Source organism: Aquarana catesbeiana, linkage group LG13 (assembly GCF_042186555.1).
Source record: "Aquarana catesbeiana isolate 2022-GZ linkage group LG13, ASM4218655v1, whole genome shotgun sequence".
NCBI classification, from domain to species: Eukaryota; Metazoa; Chordata; class Amphibia; order Anura; family Ranidae; genus Aquarana; species Aquarana catesbeiana.
Window position 1 is genome coordinate 164,642,161 of NC_133336.1, and position 18,263 is coordinate 164,660,423.

Genomic DNA, 18,263 nt, shown 5'->3' on the forward strand with positions numbered 1-18,263 from the left:
TTTCCCATCTTGGCGCCGCCAAGGTCAAGAGGGTTGAGCGTGCCGTTAGAGATCGCCTACGGCCACATCACCCTGAAAGCGCCCGATCTCGTCTGATCTCGGAGGCTAAGCAGGGTCGGGCCTGGTTAGTACCTGGATGGGAGACCGCCTGGGAATACCAGGTGCCGTAGGCTTCTTTTTTTGGGGGGCGTTCTGGACTTGCCCTGTTTTTTTTCCTCATTTCCCATCTTGGCGCCGCCAAGGTCAAGAGGGTTGAGCGTGCCGTTAGAGGTCGCCTACGGCCACATCACCCTGAAAGCGCCCGATCTCGTCTGATCTCGGAGGCTAAGCAGGGTCGGGCCTGGTTAGTACCTGGATGGGAGACCGCCTGGGAATACCAGGTGCCGTAGGCTTCTTTTTTTCTATGATTTCTGGACTTGCCCTGTTTTTTTTCCTCGTTTCCCATCTTGGCGCCGCCAAGGTCAAGAGGGTTGAGCGTGCCGTTAGAGATCGCCTACGGCCACATCACCCTGAAAGCGCCCGATCTCGTCTGATCTCGGAGGCTAAGCAGGGTCGGGCCTGGTTAGTACCTGGATGGGAGACCGCCTGGGAATACCAGGTGCCGTAGGCTTCTTTTTTTCTTGGAGTTCTGGACTTGCCCTGTTTTTTTCCTCGTTTCCCATCTTGGTGCCGCCAAAGTCAAGAGGGTTGAGCGTGCCGTAAGAGATCGCCTACGGCCACATCACCCTGAAAGCGCCCGATCTCGTCTGATCTCGGAGGCTAAGCAGGGTCGGGCCTGGTTAGTACCTGGATGGGAGACCGCCTGGGAATACCAGGTGCCGTAGGCTTCTTTTTTTTGGGGGAGTTCTGGACTTGCCCTGTTTTTTTCCTCGTTTCCCATCTTGGCGCCGCCAAGGTCAAGAGGGTTGAGCGTGCCGTTAGAGATCGCCTACGGCCACATCACCCTGAAAGCGCCCGATCTCGTCTGATCTCGGAGGCTAAGCAGGGTCGGGCCTGGTTAGTACCTGGATGGGAGACCGCCTGGGAATACCAGGTGCCGTAGGCTTCTTTTTTTCTTGGATTTCTGGACTTGCCCTGTTTTTTTTCCTCGTTTCCCATCTTGGCGCCGCCAAGGTCAAGAGGGTTGAGCGTGCCGTTAGAGATCGCCTACGGCCACATCACCCTGAAAGCGCCCGATCTCGTCTGATCTCGGAGGCTAAGCAGGGTCGGGCTTGGTTAGTACCTGGATGGGAGACCGCCTGGGAATACCAGGTGCCGTAGGCTTCTTTTTTTCTTGGATTTCTGGACTTGCCCTGTTTTTTTTCCTCGTTTCCCATCTTGGCGCCGCCAAGGTCAAGAGGGTTGAGCGTGCCGTTAGAGATCGCCTACGGCCACATCACCCTGAAAGCGCCCGATCTCGTCTGATCTCGGAGGCTAAGCAGGGTCGGGCCTGGTTAGTACCTGGATGGGAGACCGCCTGGGAATACCAGGTGCCGTAGGCTTCTTTTTTTCTTGGATTTCTGGACTTGCCCTGTTTTTTTTCCTCGTTTCCCATCTTGGCGCCGCCAAGGTCAAGAGGGTTGAGCGTGCCGTTAGAGATCGCCTACGGCCACATCACCCTGAAAGCGCCCGATCTCGTCTGATCTCGGAGGCTAAGCAGGGTCAGGCCTGGTTAGTACCTGGATGGGAGACCGCCTGGGAATACCAGGTGCCGTAGGCTTCTTTTTTTGGGGGGCGTTCTGGACTTGCCCTGTTTTTTTTCCTCGTTTCCCATCTTGGCGCCGCCAAGGTCAAGAGGGTTGAGCGTGCCGTTAGAGATCGCCTACGGCCACATCACCCTGAAAGCGCCCGATCTCGTCTGATCTCGGAGGCTAAGCAGGGTCGGGCCTGGTTAGTACCTGGATGGGAGACCGCCTGGGAATACCAGGTGCCGTAGGCTTCTTTTTTTCTTGGATTTCTGGACTTGCCCTGTTTTTTTTCCTCGTTTCCCATCTTGGCGCCGCCAAGGTCAAGAGGGTTGAGCGTGCCGTTAGAGATCGCCTACGGCCACATCACCCTGAAAGCGCCCGATCTCATCTGATCTCGGAGGCTAAGCAGGGTCGGGCCTGGTTAGTACCTGGATGGGAGACCGCCTGGGAATACCAGGTGCCGTAGGCTTCTTTTTTTGGGGGGCGTTCTGGACTTGCCCTGTTTTTTTTCCTCGTTTCCCATCTTGGCGCCGCCAAGGTCAAGAGGGTTGAGCGTGCCGTTAGAGATCGCCTACGGCCACATCACCCTGAAAGCGCCCGATCTCGTCTGATCTCGGAGGCTAAGCAGGGTCGGGCCTGGTTAGTACCTGGATGGGAGACCGCCTGGGAATACCAGGTGCCGTAGGCTTCTTTTTTTCTTGGATTTCTGGACTTGCCCTGTTTTTTTTCCTCGTTTCCCATCTTGGCGCCGCCAAGGTCAAGAGGGTTGAGCGTGCCGTTAGAGATCGCCTACGGCCACATCACCCTGAAAGCGCCCGATCTCGTCTGATCTCGGAGGCTAAGCAGGGTCGGGCCTGGTTAGTACCTGGATGGGAGACCGCCTGGGAATACCAGGTGCCGTAGGCTTCTTTTTTTCTTGGAGTTCTGGACTTGCCCTGTTTTTTTCCTCGTTTCCCATCTTGGTGCCGCCAAAGTCAAGAGGGTTGAGCGTGCCGTAAGAGATCGCCTACGGCCACATCACCCTGAAAGCGCCCGATCTCGTCTGATCTCGGAGGCTAAGCAGGGTCGGGCCTGGTTAGTACCTGGATGGGAGACCGCCTGGGAATACCAGGTGCCGTAGGCTTCTTTTTTTTGGGGGAGTTCTGGACTTGCCCTGTTTTTTTCCTCGTTTCCCATCTTGGCGCCGCCAAGGTCAAGAGGGTTGAGCGTGCCGTTAGAGATCGCCTACGGCCACATCACCCTGAAAGCGCCCGATCTCGTCTGATCTCGGAGGCTAAGCAGGGTCGGGCCTGGTTAGTACCTGGATGGGAGACCGCCTGGGAATACCAGGTGCCGTAGGCTTCTTTTTTTCTTGGATTTCTGGACTTGCCCTGTTTTTTTTCCTCGTTTCCCATCTTGGCGCCGCCAAGGTCAAGAGGGTTGAGCGTGCCGTTAGAGATCGCCTACGGCCACATCACCCTGAAAGCGCCCGATCTCGTCTGATCTCGGAGGCTAAGCAGGGTCGGGCCTGGTTAGTACCTGGATGGGAGACCGCCTGGGAATACCAGGTGCCGTAGGCTTCTTTTTTTCTTGGATTTCTGGACTTGCCCTGTTTTTTTTCCTCGTTTCCCATCTTGGCGCCGCCAAGGTCAAGAGGGTTGAGCGTGCCGTTAGAGATCGCCTACGGCCACATCACCCTGAAAGCGCCCGATCTCGTCTGATCTCGGAGGCTAAGCAGGGTCGGGCCTGGTTAGTACCTGGATGGGAGACCGCCTGGGAATACCAGGTGCCGTAGGCTTCTTTTTTTGGGGGGCGTTCTGGACTTGCCCTGTTTTTTTTCCTCGTTTCCCATCTTGGCGCCGCCAAGGTCAAGAGGGTTGAGCGTGCCGTTAGAGATCGCCTACGGCCACATCACCCTGAAAGCGCCCGATCTCGTCTGATCTCGGAGGCTAAGCAGGGTCGGGCCTGGTTAGTACCTGGATGGGAGACCGCCTGGGAATACCAGGTGCCGTAGGCTTCTTTTTTTCTTGGATTTCTGGACTTGCCCTGTTTTTTTTCCTCGTTTCCCATCTTGGCGCCGCCAAGGTCAAGAGGGTTGAGCGTGCCGTTAGAGATCGCCTACGGCCACATCACCCTGAAAGCGCCCGATCTCGTCTGATCTCGGAGGCTAAGCAGGGTCGGGCCTGGTTAGTACCTGGATGGGAGACCGCCTGGGAATACCAGGTGCCGTAGGCTTCTTTTTTTGGGGGGCGTTCTGGACTTGCCCTGTTTTTTTTCCTCGTTTCCCATCTTGGCGCCGCCAAGGTCAAGAGGGTTGAGCGTGCCGTTAGAGATCGCCTACGGCCACATCACCCTGAAAGCGCCCGATCTCGTCTGATCTCGGAGGCTAAGCAGGGTCGGGCCTGGTTAGTACCTGGATGGGAGACCGCCTGGGAATACCAGGTGCCGTAGGCTTCTTTTTTTCTTGGATTTCTGGACTTGCCCTGTTTTTTTTCCTCGTTTCCTATCTTGGCGCCGCCAAGGTCAAGAGGGTTGAGCGTGCCGTTAGAGATCGCCTACGGCCACATCACCCTGAAAGCGCCCGATCTCGTCTGATCTCGGAGGCTAAGCAGGGTCGGGCCTGGTTAGTACCTGGATGGGAGACCGCCTGGGAATACCAGGTGCCGTAGGCTTCTTTTTTTCTTGGATTTCTGGACTTGCCCTGTTTTTTTTCCTCGTTTCCCATCTTGGCGCCGCCAAGGTCAAGAGGGTTGAGCGTGCCGTTAGAGATCGCCTACGGCCACATCACCCTGAAAGCGCCCGATCTCGTCTGATCTCGGAGGCTAAGCAGGGTCGGGCCTGGTTAGTACCTGGATGGGAGACCGCCTGGGAATACCAGGTGCCGTAGGCTTCTTTTTTTGGGGGGCGTTCTGGACTTGCCCTGTTTTTTTTCCTCGTTTCCCATCTTGGCGCCGCCAAGGTCAAGAGGGTTGAGCGTGCCGTTAGAGATCGCCTACGGCCACATCACCCTGAAAGCGCCCGATCTCGTCTGATCTCGGAGGCTAAGCAGGGTCGGGCCTGGTTAGTACCTGGATGGGAGACCGCCTGGGAATACCAGGTGCCGTAGGCTTCTTTTTTTCTTGGATTTCTGGACTTGCCCTGTTTTTTTTCCTCGTTTCCCATCTTGGCGCCGCCAAGGTCAAGAGGGTTGAGCGTGCCGTTAGAGATCGCCTACGGCCACATCACCCTGAAAGCGCCCGATCTCGTCTGATCTCGGAGGCTAAGCAGGGTCGGGCCTGGTTAGTACCTGGATGGGAGACCGCCTGGGAATACCAGGTGCCGTAGGCTTCTTTTTTTGGGGGGCGTTCTGGACTTGCCCTGTTTTTTTTCCTCGTTTCCCATCTTGGCGCCGCCAAGGTCAAGAGGGTTGAGCGTGCCGTTAGAGATCGCCTACGGCCACATCACCCTGAAAGCGCCCGATCTCGTCTGATCTCGGAGGCTAAGCAGGGTCGGGCCTGGTTAGTACCTGGATGGGAGACCGCCTGGGAATACCAGGTGCCGTAGGCTTCTTTTTTTCTTGGATTTCTGGACTTGCCCTGTTTTTTTTCCTCGTTTCCCATCTTGGCGCCGCCAAGGTCAAGAGGGTTGAGCGTGCCGTTAGAGATCGCCTACGGCCACATCACCCTGAAAGCGCCCGATCTCGTCTGATCTCGGAGGCTAAGCAGGGTCGGGCCTGGTTAGTACCTGGATGGGAGACCGCCTGGGAATACCAGGTGCCGTAGGCTTCTTTTTTTCTTGGAGTTCTGGACTTGCCCTGTTTTTTTTCCTCGTTTCCCATCTTGGCGCCGCCAAAGTCAAGAGGGTTGAGCGTGCCGTAAGAGATCGCCTACGGCCACATCACCCTGAAAGCGCCCGATCTCGTCTGATCTCGGAGGCTAAGCAGGGTCGGGCCTGGTTAGTACCTGGATGGGAGACCGCCTGGGAATACCAGGTGCCGTAGGCTTCTTTTTTTTGGGGGAGTTCTGGACTTGCCCTGTTTTTTTTCCTCGTTTCCCATCTTGGCGCCGCCAAGGTCAAGAGGGTTGAGCGTGCCGTTAGAGATCGCCTACGGCCACATCACCCTGAAAGCGCCCGATCTCGTCTGATCTCGGAGGCTAAGCAGGGTCGGGCCTGGTTAGTACCTGGATGGGAGACCGCCTGGGAATACCAGGTGCCGTAGGCTTCTTTTTTTGGGGGGCGTTCTGGACTTGCCCTGTTTTTTTTCCTCGTTTCCCATCTTGGCGCCGCCAAGGTCAAGAGGGTTGAGCGTGCCGTTAGAGATCGCCTACGGCCACATCACCCTGAAAGCGCCCGATCTCGTCTGATCTCGGAGGCTAAGCAGGGTCGGGCCTGGTTAGTACCTGGATGGGAGACCGCCTGGGAATACCAGGTGCCGTAGGCTTCTTTTTTTCTTGGATTTCTGGACTTGCCCTGTTTTTTTTCCTCGTTTCCCATCTTGGCGCCGCCAAAGTCAAGAGGGTTGAGCGTGCCGTAAGAGATCGCCTACGGCCACATCACGCTGAAAGCGCCCGATCTCGTCTGATCTCGGAGGCTAAGCAGGGTCGGGCCTGGTTAGTACCTGGATGGGAGACCGCCTGGGAATACCAGGTGCCGTAGGCTTCTTTTTTTCTTGGATTTCTGGACTTGCCCTGTTTTTTTTCCTCGTTTCCCATCTTGGCGCCGCCAAGGTCAAGAGGGTTGAGCGTGCCCTTAGAGATCGCCTACGGCCACATCACCCTGAAAGCGCCCGATCTCGTCTGATCTCGGAGGCTAAGCAGGGTCGGGCCTGGTTAGTACCTGGATGGGAGACCGCCTGGGAATACCAGGTGCCGTAGGCTTCTTTTTTTCTTGGATTTCTGGACTTGCCCTGTTTTTTTTCCTCGTTTCCCATCTTGGCGCCGCCAAGGTCAAGAGGGTTGAGCGTGCCGTTAGAGATCGCCTACGGCCACATCACCCTGAAAGCGCCCGATCTCGTCTGATCTCGGAGGCTAAGCAGGGTCGGGCCTGGTTAGTACCTGGATGGGAGACCGCCTGGGAATACCAGGTGCCGTAGGCTTCTTTTCCTTGGAGTTCTGGACTTGCCCTGTTTTTTTCCTCGTTTCCCATCTTGGCGCCGCCAAGGTCAAGAGGGTTGAGCGTGCCCTTAGAGATCGCCTACGGCCACATCACCCTGAAAGCGCCCGATCTCGTCTGATCTCGGAGGCTAAGCAGGGTCGGGCCTGGTTAGTACCTGGATGGGAGACCGCCTGGGAATACCAGGTGCCGTAGGCTTCTTTTTCTTGGAGTTCTGGACTTGCCCTGTTTTTTTCCTCGTTTCCCATCTTGGCGCCGCCAAGGTCAAGAGGGTTGAGCGTGCCCTTAGAGATCGCCTACGGCCACATCACCCTGAAAGCGCCCGATCTCGTCTGATCTCGGAGGCTAAGCAGGGTCGGGCCTGGTTAGTACCTGGATGGGAGACCGCCTGGGAATACCAGGTGCCGTAGGCTTCTTTTTTTTGGGGGAGTTCTGGACTTGCCCTGTTTTTTTTCCTCGTTTCCCATCTTGGCGCCGCCAAGGTCAAGAGGGTTGAGCGTGCCGTTAGAGATCGCCTACGGCCACATCACCCTGAAAGCGCCCGATCTCGTCTGATCTCGGAGGCTAAGCAGGGTCGGGCCTGGTTAGTACCTGGATGGGAGACCGCCTGGGAATACCAGGTGCCGTAGGCTTCTTTTTTTCTTGGAGTTCTGGACTTGCCCTGTTTTTTTCCTCGTTTCCCATCTTGGTGCCGCCAAAGTCAAGAGGGTTGAGCGTGCCGTAAGAGATCGCCTACGGCCACATCACCCTGAAAGCGCCCGATCTCGTCTGATCTCGGAGGCTAAGCAGGGTCGGGCCTGGTTAGTACCTGGATGGGAGACCGCCTGGGAATACCAGGTGCCGTAGGCTTCTTTTTTTCTTGGAGTTCTGGACTTGCCCTGTTTTTTTCCTCGTTTCCCATCTTGGTGCCGCCAAAGTCAAGAGGGTTGAGCGTGCCGTAAGAGATCGCCTACGGCCACATCACCCTGAAAGCGCCCGATCTCGTCTGATCTCGGAGGCTAAGCAGGGTCGGGCCTGGTTAGTACCTGGATGGGAGAGCGCCTGGGAATACCAGGTGCCGTAGGCTTCTTTTTTTCTTGGATTTCTGGACTTGCCCTGTTTTTTTTCCTCGTTTCCCATCTTGGCGCCGCCAAGGTCAAGAGGGTTGAGCGTGCCGTTAGAGATCGCCTACGGCCACATCACCCTGAAAGCGCCCGATCTCGTCTGATCTCGGAGGCTAAGCAGGGTCGGGCCTGGTTAGTACCTGGATGGGAGACCGCCTGGGAATACCAGGTGCCGTAGGCTTCTTTTTTTCTTGGAGTTCTGGACTTGCCCTGTTTTTTTCCTCGTTTCCCATCTTGGTGCCGCCAAAGTCAAGAGGGTTGAGCGTGCCGTAAGAGATCGCCTACGGCCACATCACCCTGAAAGCGCCCGATCTCGTCTGATCTCGGAGGCTAAGCAGGGTCGGGCCTGGTTAGTACCTGGATGGGAGACCGCCTGGGAATACCAGGTGCCGTAGGCTTCTTTTTTTTGGGGGAGTTCTGGACTTGCCCTGTTTTTTTCCTCGTTTCCCATCTTGGCGCCGCCAAGGTCAAGAGGGTTGAGCGTGCCGTTAGAGATCGCCTACGGCCACATCACCCTGAAAGCGCCCGATCTCGTCTGATCTCGGAGGCTAAGCAGGGTCGGGCCTGGTTAGTACCTGGATGGGAGACCGCCTGGGAATACCAGGTGCCGTAGGCTTCTTTTTTTCTTGGATTTCTGGACTTGCCCTGTTTTTTTTCCTCGTTTCCCATCTTGGCGCCGCCAAGGTCAAGAGGGTTGAGCGTGCCGTTAGAGATCGCCTACGGCCACATCACCCTGAAAGCGCCCGATCTCGTCTGATCTCGGAGGCTAAGCAGGGTCGGGCCTGGTTAGTACCTGGATGGGAGACCGCCTGGGAATACCAGGTGCCGTAGGCTTCTTTTTTTGGGGGGCGTTCTGGACTTGCCCTGTTTTTTTTCCTCGTTTCCCATCTTGGCGCCGCCAAGGTCAAGAGGGTTGAGCGTGCCGTTAGAGATCGCCTACGGCCACATCACCCTGAAAGCGCCCGATCTCGTCTGATCTCGGAGGCTAAGCAGGGTCGGGCCTGGTTAGTACCTGGATGGGAGACCGCCTGGGAATACCAGGTGCCGTAGGCTTCTTTTTTTTGGGGGAGTTCTGGACTTGCCCTGTTTTTTTTCCTCGTTTCCCATCTTGGCGCCGCCAAGGTCAAGAGGGTTGAGCGTGCCGTTAGCGATCGCCTACGGCCACATCACCCTGAAAGCGCCCGATCTCGTCTGATCTCGGAGGCTAAGCAGGGTCGGGCCTGGTTAGTACCTGGATGGGAGACCGCCTGGGAATACCAGGTGCCGTAGGCTTCTTTTTTTGGGGGGCGTTCTGGACTTGCCCTGTTTTTTTTCCTCGTTTCCCATCTTGGCGCCGCCAAGGTCAAGAGGGTTGAGCGTGCCGTTAGAGATCGCCTACGGCCACATCACCCTGAAAGCGCCCGATCTCGTCTGATCTCGGAGGCTAAGCAGGGTCGGGCCTGGTTAGTACCTGGATGGGAGACCGCCTGGGAATACCAGGTGCCGTAGGCTTCTTTTTTTCTTGGATTTCTGGACTTGCCCTGTTTTTTTTCCTCGTTTCCCATCTTGGCGCCGCCAAAGTCAAGAGGGTTGAGCGTGCCGTAAGAGATCGCCTACGGCCACATCACCCTGAAAGCGCCCGATCTCGTCTGATCTCGGAGGCTAAGCAGGGTCGGGCCTGGTTAGTACCTGGATGGGAGACCGCCTGGGAATACCAGGTGCCGTAGGCTTCTTTTTTTTGGGGGAGTTCTGGACTTGCCCTGTTTTTTTCCTCGTTTCCCATCTTGGCGCCGCCAAGGTCAAGAGGGTTGAGCGTGCCGTTAGAGATCGCCTACGGCCACATCACCCTGAAAGCGCCCGATCTCGTCTGATCTCGGAGGCTAAGCAGGGTCGGGCCTGGTTAGTACCTGGATGGGAGACCGCCTGGGAATACCAGGTGCCGTAGGCTTCTTTTTTTTGGGGGAGTTCTGGACTTGCCCTGTTTTTTTTCCTCGTTTCCCATCTTGGCGCCGCCAAGGTCAAGAGGGTTGAGCGTGCCGTTAGAGATCGCCTACGGCCACATCACCCTGAAAGCGACGGATCTCGTCTGATCTCGGAGGCTAAGCAGGGTCGGGCCTGGTTAGTACCTGGATGGGAGACCGCCTGGGAATACCAGGTGCCGTAGGCTTCTTTTTTTGGGGGGCGTTCTGGACTTGCCCTGTTTTTTTTCCTCGTTTCCCATCTTGGCGCCGCCAAGGTCAAGAGGGTTGAGCGTGCCGTTAGAGATCGCCTACGGCCACATCACCCTGAAAGCGCCCGATCTCGTCTGATCTCGGAGGCTAAGCAGGGTCGGGCCTGGTTAGTACCTGGATGGGAGACCGCCTGGGAATACCAGGTGCCGTAGGCTTCTTTTTTTCTTGGATTTCTGGACTTGCCCTGTTTTTTTTCCTCGTTTCCCATCTTGGCGCCGCCAAGGTCAAGAGGGTTGAGCGTGCCGTTAGAGATCGCCTACGGCCACATCACCCTGAAAGCGCCCGATCTCGTCTGATCTCGGAGGCTAAGCAGGGTCGGGCCTGGTTAGTACCTGGATGGGAGACCGCCTGGGAATACCAGGTGCCGTAGGCTTCTTTTTTTCTTGGAGTTCTGGACTTGCCCTGTTTTTTTCCTCGTTTCCCATCTTGGTGCCGCCAAAGTCAAGAGGGTTGAGCGTGCCGTAAGAGATCGCCTACGGCCACATCACCCTGAAAGCGCCCGATCTCGTCTGATCTCGGAGGCTAAGCAGGGTCGGGCCTGGTTAGTACCTGGATGGGAGACCGCCTGGGAATACCAGGTGCCGTAGGCTTCCTTTTTTCTTGGAGTTCTGGACTTGCCCTGTTTTTTTTCCTCGTTTCCCATCTTGGCGCCGCCAAGGTCAAGAGGGTTGAGCGTGCCGTTAGAGATCGCCTACGGCCACATCACCCTGAACGCGCCCGATCTCATCTGATCTCGGAGGCTAAGCAGGGTCGGGCCTGGTTAGTACCTGGATGGGAGACCGCCTGGGAATACCAGGTGCCGTAGGCTTCTTTTTTTGGGGGGCGTTCTGGACTTGCCCTGTTTTTTTTCCTCGTTTCCCATCTTGGCGCCGCCAAGGTCAAGAGGGTTGAGCGTGCCGTTAGAGATCGCCTACGGCCACATCACCCTGAAAGCGCCCGATCTCGTCTGATCTCGGAGGCTAAGCAGGGTCGGGCCTGGTTAGTACCTGGATGGGAGACCGCCTGGGAATACCAGGTGCCGTAGGCTTCTTTTTTTCTTGGATTTCTGGACTTGCCCTGTTTTTTTTCCTCGTTTCCCATCTTGGCGCCGCCAAAGTCAAGAGGGTTGAGCGTGCCGTAAGAGATCGCCTACGGCCACATCACCCTGAAAGCGCCCGATCTCGTCTGATCTCGGAGGCTAAGCAGGGTCGGGCCTGGTTAGTACCTGGATGGGAGACCGCCTGGGAATACCAGGTGCCGTAGGCTTCTTTTTTTCTTGGAGTTCTGGACTTGCCCTGTTTTTTTCCTCGTTTCCCATCTTGGTGCCGCCAAAGTCAAGAGGGTTGAGCGTGCCGTAAGAGATTGCCTACGGCCACATCACCCTGAAAGCGCCCGATCTCGTCTGATCTCGGAGGCTAAGCAGGGTCGGGCCTGGTTAGTACCTGGATGGGAGACCGCCTGGGAATACCAGGTGCCGTAGGCTTCTTTTTTTCTTGGATTTCTGGACTTGCCCTGTTTTTTTTCCTCGTTTCCCATCTTGGCGCCGCCAAGGTCAAGAGGGTTGAGCGTGCCGTTAGAGATCGCCTACGGCCACATCACCATGAAAGCGCCCGATCTCGTCTGATCTCGGAGGCTAAGCAGGGTCGGGCCTGGTTAGTACCTGGATGGGAGACCGCCTGGGAATACCAGGTGCCGTAGGCTTCTTTTTTTCTTGGAGTTCTGGACTTGCCCTGTTTTTTTCCTCGTTTCCCATCTTGGTGCCGCCAAAGTCAAGAGGGTTGAGCGTGCCGTAAGAGATCGCCTACGGCCACATCACCCTGAAAGCGCTCGATCTCGTCTGATCTCGGAGGCTAAGCAGGGTCGGGCCTGGTTAGTACCTGGATGGGAGACCGCCTGGGAATACCAGGTGCCGTAGGCTTCTTTTTTTTGGGGGAGTTCTGGACTTGCCCTGTTTTTTTCCTCGTTTCCCATCTTGGCGCCGCCAAGGTCAAGAGGGTTGAGCGTGCCGTTAGAGATCGCCTACGGCCACATCACCCTGAAAGCGCCCGATCTCGTCTGATCTCGGAGGCTAAGCAGGGTCGGGCCTGGTTAGTACCTGGATGGGAGACCGCCTGGGAATACCAGGTGCCGTAGGCTTCTTTTTTTCTTGGATTTCTGGACTTGCCCTGTTTTTTTTCCTCGTTTCCCATCTTGGCGCCGCCAAAGTCAAGAGGGTTGAGCGTGCCGTAAGAGATCGCCTACGGCCACATCACCCTGAAAGCGCCCGATCTCGTCTGATCTCGGAGGCTAAGCAGGGTCGGGCCTGGTTAGTACCTGGATGGGAGACCGCCTGGGAATACCAGGTGCCGTAGGCTTCTTTTTTTCTTGGAGTTCTGGACTTGCCCTGTTTTTTTCCTCGTTTCCCATCTTGGTGCCGCCAAAGTCAAGAGGGTTGAGCGTGCCGTAAGAGATCGCCTACGGCCACATCACCCTGAAAGCGCCCGATCTCGTCTGATCTCGGAGGCTAAGCAGGGTCGGGCCTGGTTAGTACCTGGATGGGAGACCGCCTGGGAATACCAGGTGCCGTAGGCTTCTTTTTTTCTTGGATTTCTGGACTTGCCCTGTTTTTTTTCCTCGTTTCCCATCTTGGCGCCGCCAAAGTCAAGAGGGTTGAGCGTGCCGTAAGAGATCGCCTACGGCCACATCACCCTGAAAGCGCCCGATCTCGTCTGATCTCGGAGGCTAAGCAGGGTCGGGCCTGGTTAGTACCTGGATGGGAGACCGCCTGGGAATACCAGGTGCCGTAGGCTTCTCTTTTTCTTGGAGTTCTGGACTTGCCCTGTTTTTTTCCTCGTTTCCCATCTTGGTGCCGCCAAAGTCAAGAGGGTTGAGCGTGCCGTAAGAGATCGCCTACGGCCACATCACCCTGAAAGCGCCCGATCTCGTCTGATCTCGGAGGCTAAGCAGGGTCGGGCCTGGTTAGTACCTGGATGGGAGACCGCCTGGGAATACCAGGTGCCATAGGCTTCTTTTTTTGGGGGGCGTTCTGGACTTGCCCTGTTTTTTTTCCTCGTTTCCCATCTTGGCGCCGCCGAGGTCAAGAGGGTTGAGCGTGCCGTTAGAGATCGCCTACGGCCACATCACCCTGAAAGCGCCCGATCTCGTCTGATCTCGGAGGCTAAGCAGGGTCGGGCCTGGTTAGTACCTGGATGGGAGACCGCCTGGGAATACCAGGTGCCGTAGGCTTCTTTTTTTTGGGGGAGTTCTGGACTTGCCCTGTTTTTTTTCCTCGTTTCCCATCTTGGCGCCGCCAAGGTCAAGAGGGTTGAGCGTGCCGTTAGAGATCGCCTACGGCCACATCACCCTGAAAGCGTCTGATCTCGGAGGCTAAGCAGGGTCGGGCCTGGTTAGTACCTGGATGGGAGACCGCCTGGGAATACCAGGTGCCGTAGGCTTCTTTTTTTGGGGGGCGTTCTGGACTTGCCCTGTTTTTTTTCCTCGTTTCCCATCTTGGCGCCGCCAAGGTCAAGAGGGTTGAGCGTGCCGTTAGAGATCGCCTACGGCCACATCACCCTGAAAGCGCCCGATCTCGTCTGATCTCGGAGGCTAAGCAGGGTCGGGCCTGGTTAGTACCTGGATGGGAGACCGCCTGGGAATACCAGGTGCCGTAGGCTTCTTTTTTTCTTGGATTTCTGGACTTGCCCTGTTTTTTTTCCTCGTTTCCCATCTTGGCGCCGCCAAGGTCAAGAGGGTTGAGCGTGCCGTTAGAGATCGCCTACGGCCACATCACCCTGAAAGCGCCCGATCTCGTCTGATCTCGGAGGCTAAGCAGGGTCGGGCCTGGTTAGTACCTGGATGGGAGACCGCCTGGGAATACCAGGTGCCGTAGGCTTCTTTTTTTCTTGGAGTTCTGGACTTGCCCTGTTTTTTTCCTCGTTTCCCATCTTGGTGCCGCCAAAGTCAAGAGGGTTGAGCGTGCCGTAAGAGATCGCCTACGGCCACATCACCCTGAAAGCGCCCGATCTCGTCTGATCTCGGAGGCTAAGCAGGGTCGGGCCTGGTTAGTACCTGGATGGGAGACCGCCTGGGAATACCAGGTGCCGTAGGCTTCCTTTTTTCTTGGAGTTCTGGACTTGCCCTGTTTTTTTTCCTCGTTTCCCATCTTGGCGCCGCCAAGGTCAAGAGGGTTGAGCGTGCCGTTAGAGATCGCCTACGGCCACATCACCCTGAACGCGCCCGATCTCATCTGATCTCGGAGGCTAAGCAGGGTCGGGCCTGGTTAGTACCTGGATGGGAGACCGCCTGGGAATACCAGGTGCCGTAGGCTTCTTTTTTTGGGGGGCGTTCTGGACTTGCCCTGTTTTTTTTCCTCGTTTCCCATCTTGGCGCCGCCAAGGTCAAGAGGGTTGAGCGTGCCGTTAGAGATCGCCTACGGCCACATCACCCTGAAAGCGCCCGATCTCGTCTGATCTCGGAGGCTAAGCAGGGTCGGGCCTGGTTAGTACCTGGATGGGAGACCGCCTGGGAATACCAGGTGCCGTAGGCTTCTTTTTTTCTTGGATTTCTGGACTTGCCCTGTTTTTTTTCCTCGTTTCCCATCTTGGCGCCGCCAAAGTCAAGAGGGTTGAGCGTGCCGTAAGAGATCGCCTACGGCCACATCACCCTGAAAGCGCCCGATCTCGTCTGATCTCGGAGGCTAAGCAGGGTCGGGCCTGGTTAGTACCTGGATGGGAGACCGCCTGGGAATACCAGGTGCCGTAGGCTTCTTTTTTTCTTGGAGTTCTGGACTTGCCCTGTTTTTTTCCTCGTTTCCCATCTTGGTGCCGCCAAAGTCAAGAGGGTTGAGCGTGCCGTAAGAGATTGCCTACGGCCACATCACCCTGAAAGCGCCCGATCTCGTCTGATCTCGGAGGCTAAGCAGGGTCGGGCCTGGTTAGTACCTGGATGGGAGACCGCCTGGGAATACCAGGTGCCGTAGGCTTCTTTTTTTCTTGGATTTCTGGACTTGCCCTGTTTTTTTTCCTCGTTTCCCATCTTGGCGCCGCCAAGGTCAAGAGGGTTGAGCGTGCCGTTAGAGATCGCCTACGGCCACATCACCATGAAAGCGCCCGATCTCGTCTGATCTCGGAGGCTAAGCAGGGTCGGGCCTGGTTAGTACCTGGATGGGAGACCGCCTGGGAATACCAGGTGCCGTAGGCTTCTTTTTTTCTTGGAGTTCTGGACTTGCCCTGTTTTTTTCCTCGTTTCCCATCTTGGTGCCGCCAAAGTCAAGAGGGTTGAGCGTGCCGTAAGAGATCGCCTACGGCCACATCACCCTGAAAGCGCTCGATCTCGTCTGATCTCGGAGGTTAAGCAGGGTCGGGCCTGGTTAGTACCTGGATGGGAGACCGCCTGGGAATACCAGGTGCCGTAGGCTTCTTTTTTTTGGGGGAGTTCTGGACTTGCCCTGTTTTTTTCCTCGTTTCCCATCTTGGCGCCGCCAAGGTCAAGAGGGTTGAGCGTGCCGTTAGAGATCGCCTACGGCCACATCACCCTGAAAGCGCCCGATCTCGTCTGATCTCGGAGGCTAAGCAGGGTCGGGCCTGGTTAGTACCTGGATGGGAGACCGCCTGGGAATACCAGGTGCCGTAGGCTTCTTTTTTTCTTGGATTTCTGGACTTGCCCTGTTTTTTTTCCTCGTTTCCCATCTTGGCGCCGCCAAAGTCAAGAGGGTTGAGCGTGCCGTAAGAGATCGCCTACGGCCACATCACCCTGAAAGCGCCCGATCTCGTCTGATCTCGGAGGCTAAGCAGGGTCGGGCCTGGTTAGTACCTGGATGGGAGACCGCCTGGGAATACCAGGTGCCGTAGGCTTCTTTTTTTCTTGGAGTTCTGGACTTGCCCTGTTTTTTTCCTCGTTTCCCATCTTGGTGCCGCCAAAGTCAAGAGGGTTGAGCGTGCCGTAAGAGATCGCCTACGGCCACATCACCCTGAAAGCGCCCGATCTCGTCTGATCTCGGAGGCTAAGCAGGGTCGGGCCTGGTTAGTACCTGGATGGGAGACCGCCTGGGAATACCAGGTGCCGTAGGCTTCTTTTTTTCTTGGATTTCTGGACTTGCCCTGTTTTTTTTCCTCGTTTCCCATCTTGGCGCCGCCAAAGTCAAGAGGGTTGAGCGTGCCGTAAGAGATCGCCTACGGCCACATCACCCTGAAAGCGCCCGATCTCGTCTGATCTCGGAGGCTAAGCAGGGTCGGGCCTGGTTAGTACCTGGATGGGAGACCGCCTGGGAATACCAGGTGCCGTAGGCTTCTCTTTTTCTTGGAGTTCTGGACTTGCCCTGTTTTTTTCCTCGTTTCCCATCTTGGTGCCGCCAAAGTCAAGAGGGTTGAGCGTGCCGTAAGAGATCGCCTACGGCCACATCACCCTGAAAGCGCCCGATCTCGTCTGATCTCGGAGGCTAAGCAGGGTCGGGCCTGGTTAGTACCTGGATGGGAGACCGCCTGGGAATACCAGGTGCCATAGGCTTCTTTTTTTGGGGGGCGTTCTGGACTTGCCCTGTTTTTTTTCCTCGTTTCCCATCTTGGCGCCGCCGAGGTCAAGAGGGTTGAGCGTGCCGTTAGAGATCGCCTACGGCCACATCACCCTGAAAGCGCCCGATCTCGTCTGATCTCGGAGGCTAAGCAGGGTCGGGCCTGGTTAGTACCTGGATGGGAGACCGCCTGGGAATACCAGGTGCCGTAGGCTTCTTTTTTTTGGGGGAGTTCTGGACTTGCCCTGTTTTTTTTCCTCGTTTCCCATCTTGGCGCCGCCAAGGTCAAGAGGGTTGAGCGTGCCGTTAGAGATCGCCTACGGCCACATCACCCTGAAAGCGCCCGATCTCGTCTGATCTCGGAGGCTAAGCAGGGTCGGGCCTGGTTAGTACCTGGATGGGAGACCGCCTGGGAATACCAGGTGCCGTAGGCTTCTTTTTTTGGGGGGCGTTCTGGACTTGCCCTGTTTTTTTTCCTCGTTTCCCATCTTGGCGCCGCCAAGGTCAAGAGGGTTGAGCGTGCCGTTAGAGATCGCCTACGGCCACATCACCCTGAAAGCGCCCGATCTCGTCTGATCTCGGAGGCTAAGCAGGGTCGGGCCTGGTTAGTACCTGGATGGGAGACCGCCTGGGAATACCAGGTGCCGTAGGCTTCTTTTTTTCTTGGATTTCTGGACTTGCCCTTTTTTTTTCCTCGTTTCCCATCTTGGCGCCGCCAAAGTCAAGAGGGTTGAGCGTGCCGTAAGAGATCGCCTACGGCCACATCACCCTGAAAGCGCCCGATCTCGTCTGATCTCAGAGGCTAAGCAGGGTCGGGCCTGGTTAGTACCTGGATGGGAGACCGCCTGGGAATACCAGGTGCCGTAGGCTTCTTTTTTTCTTGGAGTTCTGGACTTGCCCTGTTTTTTTCCTCGTTTCCCATCTTGGTGCCGCCAAAGTCAAGAGGGTTGAGCGTGCCGTAAGAGATCGCCTACGGCCACATCACCCTGAAAGCGCCCGATCTCGTCTGATCTCGGAGGCTAAGCAGGGTCGGGCCTGGTTAGTACCTGGATGGGAGACCGCCTGGGAATACCAGGTGCCGTAGGCTTCTTTTTTTCTTGGATTTCTGGACTTGCCCTGTTTTTTTTCCTCGTTTCCCATCTTGGCGCCGCCAAAGTCAAGAGGGTTGAGCGTGCCGTAAGAGATCGCCTACGGCCACATCACCCTGAAAGCGCCCGATCTCGTCTGATCTCGGAGGCTAAGCAGGGTCGGGCCTGGTTAGTACCTGGATGGGAGACCGCCTGGGAATACCAGGTGCCGTAGGCTTCTTTTTTTTGGGGGAGTTCTGGACTTGCCCTGTTTTTTTTCCTCGTTTCCCATCTTGGCGCCGCCAAGGTCAAGAGGGTTGAGCGTGCCGTTAGAGATCGCCTACGGCCACATCACCCTGAAAGCGCCCGATCTCGTCTGATCTCGGAGGCTAAGCAGGGTCGGGCCTGGTTAGTACCTGGATGGGAGACCGCCTGGGAATACCAGGTGCCGTAGGCTTCTTTTTTTGGGGGGCGTTCTGGACTTGCCCTGTTTTTTTTCCTCGTTTCCCATCTTGGCGCCGCCAAGGTCAAGAGGGTTGAGCGTGCCGTTAGAGATCGCCTACGGCCACATCACCCTGAAAGCGCCCGATCTCGTCTGATCTCGGAGGCTAAGCAGGGTCGGGCCTGGTTAGTACCTGGATGGGAGACCGCCTGGGAATACCAGGTGCCGTAGGCTTCTT

General features: G+C 56.5%; 83 non-coding genes and 1 pseudogene across 83 annotated transcripts; all 84 read left to right on the top strand.

Annotated features, from left to right (window-relative positions):
• Nucleotides 1–54: 54 nt before the first annotated feature.
• Nucleotides 55–173, top strand: LOC141118219 (5S ribosomal RNA). Its single transcript, XR_012237603.1, has one exon. It is a non-coding gene; the product is annotated as a 5S ribosomal RNA (ribosomal RNA).
• Nucleotides 174–273: 100 nt separating this feature from the next.
• LOC141118220 (5S ribosomal RNA) lies at nucleotides 274–392 on the top strand. Its single transcript, XR_012237604.1, has one exon. It is a non-coding gene; the product is annotated as a 5S ribosomal RNA (ribosomal RNA).
• Nucleotides 393–491: 99 nt separating this feature from the next.
• LOC141118221 (5S ribosomal RNA) lies at nucleotides 492–610 on the top strand. Its single transcript, XR_012237605.1, has one exon. It is a non-coding gene; the product is annotated as a 5S ribosomal RNA (ribosomal RNA).
• Nucleotides 611–708: 98 nt separating this feature from the next.
• Nucleotides 709–827, top strand: LOC141118223 (5S ribosomal RNA). The gene has a single exon (XR_012237607.1). It is a non-coding gene; the product is annotated as a 5S ribosomal RNA (ribosomal RNA).
• Nucleotides 828–926: 99 nt separating this feature from the next.
• LOC141118224 (5S ribosomal RNA) lies at nucleotides 927–1,045 on the top strand. The gene has a single exon (XR_012237608.1). It is a non-coding gene; the product is annotated as a 5S ribosomal RNA (ribosomal RNA).
• Nucleotides 1,046–1,144: 99 nt separating this feature from the next.
• LOC141120058 (5S ribosomal RNA) lies at nucleotides 1,145–1,263 on the top strand. Its single transcript, XR_012239391.1, has one exon. It is a non-coding gene; the product is annotated as a 5S ribosomal RNA (ribosomal RNA).
• A 99-nt stretch (nucleotides 1,264–1,362) lies between these two features.
• LOC141118225 (5S ribosomal RNA) lies at nucleotides 1,363–1,481 on the top strand. Its single transcript, XR_012237609.1, has one exon. It is a non-coding gene; the product is annotated as a 5S ribosomal RNA (ribosomal RNA).
• Nucleotides 1,482–1,580: 99 nt separating this feature from the next.
• Nucleotides 1,581–1,699, top strand: LOC141120367 (5S ribosomal RNA). The gene has a single exon (XR_012239690.1). It is a non-coding gene; the product is annotated as a 5S ribosomal RNA (ribosomal RNA).
• Nucleotides 1,700–1,799: 100 nt separating this feature from the next.
• LOC141118226 (5S ribosomal RNA) lies at nucleotides 1,800–1,918 on the top strand. Its single transcript, XR_012237610.1, has one exon. It is a non-coding gene; the product is annotated as a 5S ribosomal RNA (ribosomal RNA).
• Nucleotides 1,919–2,017: 99 nt separating this feature from the next.
• On the top strand, nucleotides 2,018–2,136 carry LOC141120846 (5S ribosomal RNA). Its single transcript, XR_012239996.1, has one exon. It is a non-coding gene; the product is annotated as a 5S ribosomal RNA (ribosomal RNA).
• A 100-nt stretch (nucleotides 2,137–2,236) lies between these two features.
• Nucleotides 2,237–2,355, top strand: LOC141118227 (5S ribosomal RNA). The gene has a single exon (XR_012237611.1). It is a non-coding gene; the product is annotated as a 5S ribosomal RNA (ribosomal RNA).
• A 99-nt stretch (nucleotides 2,356–2,454) lies between these two features.
• LOC141118230 (5S ribosomal RNA) lies at nucleotides 2,455–2,573 on the top strand. The gene has a single exon (XR_012237613.1). It is a non-coding gene; the product is annotated as a 5S ribosomal RNA (ribosomal RNA).
• A 98-nt stretch (nucleotides 2,574–2,671) lies between these two features.
• Nucleotides 2,672–2,790, top strand: LOC141118231 (5S ribosomal RNA). Its single transcript, XR_012237614.1, has one exon. It is a non-coding gene; the product is annotated as a 5S ribosomal RNA (ribosomal RNA).
• Nucleotides 2,791–2,889: 99 nt separating this feature from the next.
• Nucleotides 2,890–3,008, top strand: LOC141118232 (5S ribosomal RNA). The gene has a single exon (XR_012237615.1). It is a non-coding gene; the product is annotated as a 5S ribosomal RNA (ribosomal RNA).
• A 99-nt stretch (nucleotides 3,009–3,107) lies between these two features.
• On the top strand, nucleotides 3,108–3,226 carry LOC141118233 (5S ribosomal RNA). The gene has a single exon (XR_012237616.1). It is a non-coding gene; the product is annotated as a 5S ribosomal RNA (ribosomal RNA).
• A 99-nt stretch (nucleotides 3,227–3,325) lies between these two features.
• LOC141118234 (5S ribosomal RNA) lies at nucleotides 3,326–3,444 on the top strand. The gene has a single exon (XR_012237617.1). It is a non-coding gene; the product is annotated as a 5S ribosomal RNA (ribosomal RNA).
• A 100-nt stretch (nucleotides 3,445–3,544) lies between these two features.
• On the top strand, nucleotides 3,545–3,663 carry LOC141118236 (5S ribosomal RNA). Its single transcript, XR_012237619.1, has one exon. It is a non-coding gene; the product is annotated as a 5S ribosomal RNA (ribosomal RNA).
• Nucleotides 3,664–3,762: 99 nt separating this feature from the next.
• Nucleotides 3,763–3,881, top strand: LOC141118237 (5S ribosomal RNA). Its single transcript, XR_012237620.1, has one exon. It is a non-coding gene; the product is annotated as a 5S ribosomal RNA (ribosomal RNA).
• Nucleotides 3,882–3,981: 100 nt separating this feature from the next.
• LOC141118238 (5S ribosomal RNA) lies at nucleotides 3,982–4,100 on the top strand. Its single transcript, XR_012237621.1, has one exon. It is a non-coding gene; the product is annotated as a 5S ribosomal RNA (ribosomal RNA).
• A 99-nt stretch (nucleotides 4,101–4,199) lies between these two features.
• Nucleotides 4,200–4,318, top strand: LOC141118239 (5S ribosomal RNA). The gene has a single exon (XR_012237622.1). It is a non-coding gene; the product is annotated as a 5S ribosomal RNA (ribosomal RNA).
• Nucleotides 4,319–4,417: 99 nt separating this feature from the next.
• On the top strand, nucleotides 4,418–4,536 carry LOC141118240 (5S ribosomal RNA). The gene has a single exon (XR_012237623.1). It is a non-coding gene; the product is annotated as a 5S ribosomal RNA (ribosomal RNA).
• Nucleotides 4,537–4,636: 100 nt separating this feature from the next.
• On the top strand, nucleotides 4,637–4,755 carry LOC141118241 (5S ribosomal RNA). Its single transcript, XR_012237624.1, has one exon. It is a non-coding gene; the product is annotated as a 5S ribosomal RNA (ribosomal RNA).
• Nucleotides 4,756–4,854: 99 nt separating this feature from the next.
• LOC141118242 (5S ribosomal RNA) lies at nucleotides 4,855–4,973 on the top strand. Its single transcript, XR_012237625.1, has one exon. It is a non-coding gene; the product is annotated as a 5S ribosomal RNA (ribosomal RNA).
• Nucleotides 4,974–5,073: 100 nt separating this feature from the next.
• Nucleotides 5,074–5,192, top strand: LOC141118243 (5S ribosomal RNA). Its single transcript, XR_012237626.1, has one exon. It is a non-coding gene; the product is annotated as a 5S ribosomal RNA (ribosomal RNA).
• A 99-nt stretch (nucleotides 5,193–5,291) lies between these two features.
• On the top strand, nucleotides 5,292–5,410 carry LOC141118244 (5S ribosomal RNA). Its single transcript, XR_012237627.1, has one exon. It is a non-coding gene; the product is annotated as a 5S ribosomal RNA (ribosomal RNA).
• Nucleotides 5,411–5,509: 99 nt separating this feature from the next.
• LOC141118246 (5S ribosomal RNA) lies at nucleotides 5,510–5,628 on the top strand. The gene has a single exon (XR_012237628.1). It is a non-coding gene; the product is annotated as a 5S ribosomal RNA (ribosomal RNA).
• A 100-nt stretch (nucleotides 5,629–5,728) lies between these two features.
• On the top strand, nucleotides 5,729–5,847 carry LOC141118248 (5S ribosomal RNA). Its single transcript, XR_012237630.1, has one exon. It is a non-coding gene; the product is annotated as a 5S ribosomal RNA (ribosomal RNA).
• Nucleotides 5,848–5,947: 100 nt separating this feature from the next.
• Nucleotides 5,948–6,066, top strand: LOC141118249 (5S ribosomal RNA). Its single transcript, XR_012237631.1, has one exon. It is a non-coding gene; the product is annotated as a 5S ribosomal RNA (ribosomal RNA).
• Nucleotides 6,067–6,165: 99 nt separating this feature from the next.
• Nucleotides 6,166–6,284, top strand: LOC141120268 (5S ribosomal RNA). The gene has a single exon (XR_012239593.1). It is a non-coding gene; the product is annotated as a 5S ribosomal RNA (ribosomal RNA).
• A 99-nt stretch (nucleotides 6,285–6,383) lies between these two features.
• LOC141118250 (5S ribosomal RNA) lies at nucleotides 6,384–6,502 on the top strand. The gene has a single exon (XR_012237632.1). It is a non-coding gene; the product is annotated as a 5S ribosomal RNA (ribosomal RNA).
• A 99-nt stretch (nucleotides 6,503–6,601) lies between these two features.
• On the top strand, nucleotides 6,602–6,720 carry LOC141118251 (5S ribosomal RNA). Its single transcript, XR_012237633.1, has one exon. It is a non-coding gene; the product is annotated as a 5S ribosomal RNA (ribosomal RNA).
• Nucleotides 6,721–6,816: 96 nt separating this feature from the next.
• Nucleotides 6,817–6,935, top strand: LOC141118252 (5S ribosomal RNA). Its single transcript, XR_012237634.1, has one exon. It is a non-coding gene; the product is annotated as a 5S ribosomal RNA (ribosomal RNA).
• A 96-nt stretch (nucleotides 6,936–7,031) lies between these two features.
• Nucleotides 7,032–7,150, top strand: LOC141118253 (5S ribosomal RNA). The gene has a single exon (XR_012237635.1). It is a non-coding gene; the product is annotated as a 5S ribosomal RNA (ribosomal RNA).
• A 100-nt stretch (nucleotides 7,151–7,250) lies between these two features.
• LOC141118254 (5S ribosomal RNA) lies at nucleotides 7,251–7,369 on the top strand. Its single transcript, XR_012237636.1, has one exon. It is a non-coding gene; the product is annotated as a 5S ribosomal RNA (ribosomal RNA).
• Nucleotides 7,370–7,467: 98 nt separating this feature from the next.
• On the top strand, nucleotides 7,468–7,586 carry LOC141118255 (5S ribosomal RNA). Its single transcript, XR_012237637.1, has one exon. It is a non-coding gene; the product is annotated as a 5S ribosomal RNA (ribosomal RNA).
• A 98-nt stretch (nucleotides 7,587–7,684) lies between these two features.
• Nucleotides 7,685–7,803, top strand: LOC141120488 (5S ribosomal RNA). Its single transcript, XR_012239806.1, has one exon. It is a non-coding gene; the product is annotated as a 5S ribosomal RNA (ribosomal RNA).
• Nucleotides 7,804–7,902: 99 nt separating this feature from the next.
• LOC141118256 (5S ribosomal RNA) lies at nucleotides 7,903–8,021 on the top strand. Its single transcript, XR_012237638.1, has one exon. It is a non-coding gene; the product is annotated as a 5S ribosomal RNA (ribosomal RNA).
• Nucleotides 8,022–8,119: 98 nt separating this feature from the next.
• Nucleotides 8,120–8,238, top strand: LOC141118257 (5S ribosomal RNA). Its single transcript, XR_012237639.1, has one exon. It is a non-coding gene; the product is annotated as a 5S ribosomal RNA (ribosomal RNA).
• Nucleotides 8,239–8,337: 99 nt separating this feature from the next.
• Nucleotides 8,338–8,456, top strand: LOC141118259 (5S ribosomal RNA). Its single transcript, XR_012237641.1, has one exon. It is a non-coding gene; the product is annotated as a 5S ribosomal RNA (ribosomal RNA).
• Nucleotides 8,457–8,555: 99 nt separating this feature from the next.
• On the top strand, nucleotides 8,556–8,674 carry LOC141118260 (5S ribosomal RNA). The gene has a single exon (XR_012237642.1). It is a non-coding gene; the product is annotated as a 5S ribosomal RNA (ribosomal RNA).
• A 100-nt stretch (nucleotides 8,675–8,774) lies between these two features.
• LOC141118262 (5S ribosomal RNA) lies at nucleotides 8,775–8,893 on the top strand. The gene has a single exon (XR_012237643.1). It is a non-coding gene; the product is annotated as a 5S ribosomal RNA (ribosomal RNA).
• A 100-nt stretch (nucleotides 8,894–8,993) lies between these two features.
• Nucleotides 8,994–9,112, top strand: LOC141118263 (5S ribosomal RNA). Its single transcript, XR_012237644.1, has one exon. It is a non-coding gene; the product is annotated as a 5S ribosomal RNA (ribosomal RNA).
• A 100-nt stretch (nucleotides 9,113–9,212) lies between these two features.
• LOC141118264 (5S ribosomal RNA) lies at nucleotides 9,213–9,331 on the top strand. Its single transcript, XR_012237645.1, has one exon. It is a non-coding gene; the product is annotated as a 5S ribosomal RNA (ribosomal RNA).
• A 99-nt stretch (nucleotides 9,332–9,430) lies between these two features.
• LOC141118265 (5S ribosomal RNA) lies at nucleotides 9,431–9,549 on the top strand. The gene has a single exon (XR_012237646.1). It is a non-coding gene; the product is annotated as a 5S ribosomal RNA (ribosomal RNA).
• A 99-nt stretch (nucleotides 9,550–9,648) lies between these two features.
• On the top strand, nucleotides 9,649–9,767 carry LOC141118266 (5S ribosomal RNA). Its single transcript, XR_012237647.1, has one exon. It is a non-coding gene; the product is annotated as a 5S ribosomal RNA (ribosomal RNA).
• A 100-nt stretch (nucleotides 9,768–9,867) lies between these two features.
• LOC141120568 (5S ribosomal RNA) lies at nucleotides 9,868–9,986 on the top strand. Its single transcript, XR_012239883.1, has one exon. It is a non-coding gene; the product is annotated as a 5S ribosomal RNA (ribosomal RNA).
• Nucleotides 9,987–10,086: 100 nt separating this feature from the next.
• On the top strand, nucleotides 10,087–10,205 carry LOC141118267 (5S ribosomal RNA). The gene has a single exon (XR_012237648.1). It is a non-coding gene; the product is annotated as a 5S ribosomal RNA (ribosomal RNA).
• A 99-nt stretch (nucleotides 10,206–10,304) lies between these two features.
• Nucleotides 10,305–10,423, top strand: LOC141118268 (5S ribosomal RNA). Its single transcript, XR_012237649.1, has one exon. It is a non-coding gene; the product is annotated as a 5S ribosomal RNA (ribosomal RNA).
• Nucleotides 10,424–10,521: 98 nt separating this feature from the next.
• Nucleotides 10,522–10,640, top strand: LOC141118269 (5S ribosomal RNA). The gene has a single exon (XR_012237650.1). It is a non-coding gene; the product is annotated as a 5S ribosomal RNA (ribosomal RNA).
• Nucleotides 10,641–10,739: 99 nt separating this feature from the next.
• On the top strand, nucleotides 10,740–10,858 carry LOC141118020 (5S ribosomal RNA). The gene has a single exon (XR_012237407.1). It is a non-coding gene; the product is annotated as a 5S ribosomal RNA (ribosomal RNA).
• Nucleotides 10,859–10,958: 100 nt separating this feature from the next.
• Nucleotides 10,959–11,077, top strand: LOC141118271 (5S ribosomal RNA). The gene has a single exon (XR_012237652.1). It is a non-coding gene; the product is annotated as a 5S ribosomal RNA (ribosomal RNA).
• A 99-nt stretch (nucleotides 11,078–11,176) lies between these two features.
• On the top strand, nucleotides 11,177–11,295 carry LOC141118272 (5S ribosomal RNA). Its single transcript, XR_012237653.1, has one exon. It is a non-coding gene; the product is annotated as a 5S ribosomal RNA (ribosomal RNA).
• A 98-nt stretch (nucleotides 11,296–11,393) lies between these two features.
• On the top strand, nucleotides 11,394–11,512 carry LOC141118273 (5S ribosomal RNA). Its single transcript, XR_012237654.1, has one exon. It is a non-coding gene; the product is annotated as a 5S ribosomal RNA (ribosomal RNA).
• Nucleotides 11,513–11,611: 99 nt separating this feature from the next.
• Nucleotides 11,612–11,730, top strand: LOC141120272 (5S ribosomal RNA). The gene has a single exon (XR_012239597.1). It is a non-coding gene; the product is annotated as a 5S ribosomal RNA (ribosomal RNA).
• Nucleotides 11,731–11,828: 98 nt separating this feature from the next.
• Nucleotides 11,829–11,947, top strand: LOC141120049 (5S ribosomal RNA). The gene has a single exon (XR_012239382.1). It is a non-coding gene; the product is annotated as a 5S ribosomal RNA (ribosomal RNA).
• Nucleotides 11,948–12,046: 99 nt separating this feature from the next.
• On the top strand, nucleotides 12,047–12,165 carry LOC141118274 (5S ribosomal RNA). The gene has a single exon (XR_012237655.1). It is a non-coding gene; the product is annotated as a 5S ribosomal RNA (ribosomal RNA).
• Nucleotides 12,166–12,264: 99 nt separating this feature from the next.
• LOC141118275 (5S ribosomal RNA) lies at nucleotides 12,265–12,383 on the top strand. The gene has a single exon (XR_012237656.1). It is a non-coding gene; the product is annotated as a 5S ribosomal RNA (ribosomal RNA).
• Nucleotides 12,384–12,481: 98 nt separating this feature from the next.
• LOC141118276 (5S ribosomal RNA) lies at nucleotides 12,482–12,600 on the top strand. The gene has a single exon (XR_012237657.1). It is a non-coding gene; the product is annotated as a 5S ribosomal RNA (ribosomal RNA).
• Nucleotides 12,601–12,699: 99 nt separating this feature from the next.
• On the top strand, nucleotides 12,700–12,818 carry LOC141118277 (5S ribosomal RNA). The gene has a single exon (XR_012237658.1). It is a non-coding gene; the product is annotated as a 5S ribosomal RNA (ribosomal RNA).
• Nucleotides 12,819–12,916: 98 nt separating this feature from the next.
• Nucleotides 12,917–13,035, top strand: LOC141120290 (5S ribosomal RNA). Its single transcript, XR_012239614.1, has one exon. It is a non-coding gene; the product is annotated as a 5S ribosomal RNA (ribosomal RNA).
• A 100-nt stretch (nucleotides 13,036–13,135) lies between these two features.
• On the top strand, nucleotides 13,136–13,254 carry LOC141118278 (5S ribosomal RNA). The gene has a single exon (XR_012237659.1). It is a non-coding gene; the product is annotated as a 5S ribosomal RNA (ribosomal RNA).
• Nucleotides 13,255–13,354: 100 nt separating this feature from the next.
• Nucleotides 13,355–13,463, top strand: LOC141120639 (5S ribosomal RNA; annotated as a pseudogene).
• Nucleotides 13,464–13,563: 100 nt separating this feature from the next.
• On the top strand, nucleotides 13,564–13,682 carry LOC141118279 (5S ribosomal RNA). The gene has a single exon (XR_012237660.1). It is a non-coding gene; the product is annotated as a 5S ribosomal RNA (ribosomal RNA).
• Nucleotides 13,683–13,781: 99 nt separating this feature from the next.
• LOC141118280 (5S ribosomal RNA) lies at nucleotides 13,782–13,900 on the top strand. The gene has a single exon (XR_012237661.1). It is a non-coding gene; the product is annotated as a 5S ribosomal RNA (ribosomal RNA).
• Nucleotides 13,901–13,998: 98 nt separating this feature from the next.
• LOC141118282 (5S ribosomal RNA) lies at nucleotides 13,999–14,117 on the top strand. The gene has a single exon (XR_012237663.1). It is a non-coding gene; the product is annotated as a 5S ribosomal RNA (ribosomal RNA).
• Nucleotides 14,118–14,216: 99 nt separating this feature from the next.
• On the top strand, nucleotides 14,217–14,335 carry LOC141118031 (5S ribosomal RNA). Its single transcript, XR_012237418.1, has one exon. It is a non-coding gene; the product is annotated as a 5S ribosomal RNA (ribosomal RNA).
• A 100-nt stretch (nucleotides 14,336–14,435) lies between these two features.
• Nucleotides 14,436–14,554, top strand: LOC141118283 (5S ribosomal RNA). Its single transcript, XR_012237664.1, has one exon. It is a non-coding gene; the product is annotated as a 5S ribosomal RNA (ribosomal RNA).
• Nucleotides 14,555–14,653: 99 nt separating this feature from the next.
• On the top strand, nucleotides 14,654–14,772 carry LOC141118284 (5S ribosomal RNA). The gene has a single exon (XR_012237665.1). It is a non-coding gene; the product is annotated as a 5S ribosomal RNA (ribosomal RNA).
• A 98-nt stretch (nucleotides 14,773–14,870) lies between these two features.
• LOC141118285 (5S ribosomal RNA) lies at nucleotides 14,871–14,989 on the top strand. Its single transcript, XR_012237666.1, has one exon. It is a non-coding gene; the product is annotated as a 5S ribosomal RNA (ribosomal RNA).
• Nucleotides 14,990–15,088: 99 nt separating this feature from the next.
• On the top strand, nucleotides 15,089–15,207 carry LOC141120273 (5S ribosomal RNA). The gene has a single exon (XR_012239598.1). It is a non-coding gene; the product is annotated as a 5S ribosomal RNA (ribosomal RNA).
• Nucleotides 15,208–15,305: 98 nt separating this feature from the next.
• Nucleotides 15,306–15,424, top strand: LOC141119934 (5S ribosomal RNA). The gene has a single exon (XR_012239267.1). It is a non-coding gene; the product is annotated as a 5S ribosomal RNA (ribosomal RNA).
• A 99-nt stretch (nucleotides 15,425–15,523) lies between these two features.
• On the top strand, nucleotides 15,524–15,642 carry LOC141118286 (5S ribosomal RNA). The gene has a single exon (XR_012237667.1). It is a non-coding gene; the product is annotated as a 5S ribosomal RNA (ribosomal RNA).
• A 99-nt stretch (nucleotides 15,643–15,741) lies between these two features.
• On the top strand, nucleotides 15,742–15,860 carry LOC141118287 (5S ribosomal RNA). Its single transcript, XR_012237668.1, has one exon. It is a non-coding gene; the product is annotated as a 5S ribosomal RNA (ribosomal RNA).
• Nucleotides 15,861–15,958: 98 nt separating this feature from the next.
• LOC141118288 (5S ribosomal RNA) lies at nucleotides 15,959–16,077 on the top strand. Its single transcript, XR_012237669.1, has one exon. It is a non-coding gene; the product is annotated as a 5S ribosomal RNA (ribosomal RNA).
• A 99-nt stretch (nucleotides 16,078–16,176) lies between these two features.
• On the top strand, nucleotides 16,177–16,295 carry LOC141118289 (5S ribosomal RNA). The gene has a single exon (XR_012237670.1). It is a non-coding gene; the product is annotated as a 5S ribosomal RNA (ribosomal RNA).
• A 98-nt stretch (nucleotides 16,296–16,393) lies between these two features.
• LOC141120291 (5S ribosomal RNA) lies at nucleotides 16,394–16,512 on the top strand. The gene has a single exon (XR_012239615.1). It is a non-coding gene; the product is annotated as a 5S ribosomal RNA (ribosomal RNA).
• Nucleotides 16,513–16,612: 100 nt separating this feature from the next.
• Nucleotides 16,613–16,731, top strand: LOC141118290 (5S ribosomal RNA). Its single transcript, XR_012237671.1, has one exon. It is a non-coding gene; the product is annotated as a 5S ribosomal RNA (ribosomal RNA).
• A 100-nt stretch (nucleotides 16,732–16,831) lies between these two features.
• On the top strand, nucleotides 16,832–16,950 carry LOC141118291 (5S ribosomal RNA). The gene has a single exon (XR_012237672.1). It is a non-coding gene; the product is annotated as a 5S ribosomal RNA (ribosomal RNA).
• A 100-nt stretch (nucleotides 16,951–17,050) lies between these two features.
• Nucleotides 17,051–17,169, top strand: LOC141118293 (5S ribosomal RNA). The gene has a single exon (XR_012237674.1). It is a non-coding gene; the product is annotated as a 5S ribosomal RNA (ribosomal RNA).
• Nucleotides 17,170–17,267: 98 nt separating this feature from the next.
• Nucleotides 17,268–17,386, top strand: LOC141120378 (5S ribosomal RNA). The gene has a single exon (XR_012239701.1). It is a non-coding gene; the product is annotated as a 5S ribosomal RNA (ribosomal RNA).
• Nucleotides 17,387–17,484: 98 nt separating this feature from the next.
• On the top strand, nucleotides 17,485–17,603 carry LOC141118294 (5S ribosomal RNA). The gene has a single exon (XR_012237675.1). It is a non-coding gene; the product is annotated as a 5S ribosomal RNA (ribosomal RNA).
• Nucleotides 17,604–17,702: 99 nt separating this feature from the next.
• On the top strand, nucleotides 17,703–17,821 carry LOC141118295 (5S ribosomal RNA). The gene has a single exon (XR_012237676.1). It is a non-coding gene; the product is annotated as a 5S ribosomal RNA (ribosomal RNA).
• Nucleotides 17,822–17,921: 100 nt separating this feature from the next.
• LOC141118296 (5S ribosomal RNA) lies at nucleotides 17,922–18,040 on the top strand. Its single transcript, XR_012237677.1, has one exon. It is a non-coding gene; the product is annotated as a 5S ribosomal RNA (ribosomal RNA).
• Nucleotides 18,041–18,140: 100 nt separating this feature from the next.
• On the top strand, nucleotides 18,141–18,259 carry LOC141118297 (5S ribosomal RNA). The gene has a single exon (XR_012237678.1). It is a non-coding gene; the product is annotated as a 5S ribosomal RNA (ribosomal RNA).
• The last annotated feature ends 4 nt before the right edge of the window (nucleotides 18,260–18,263 follow it).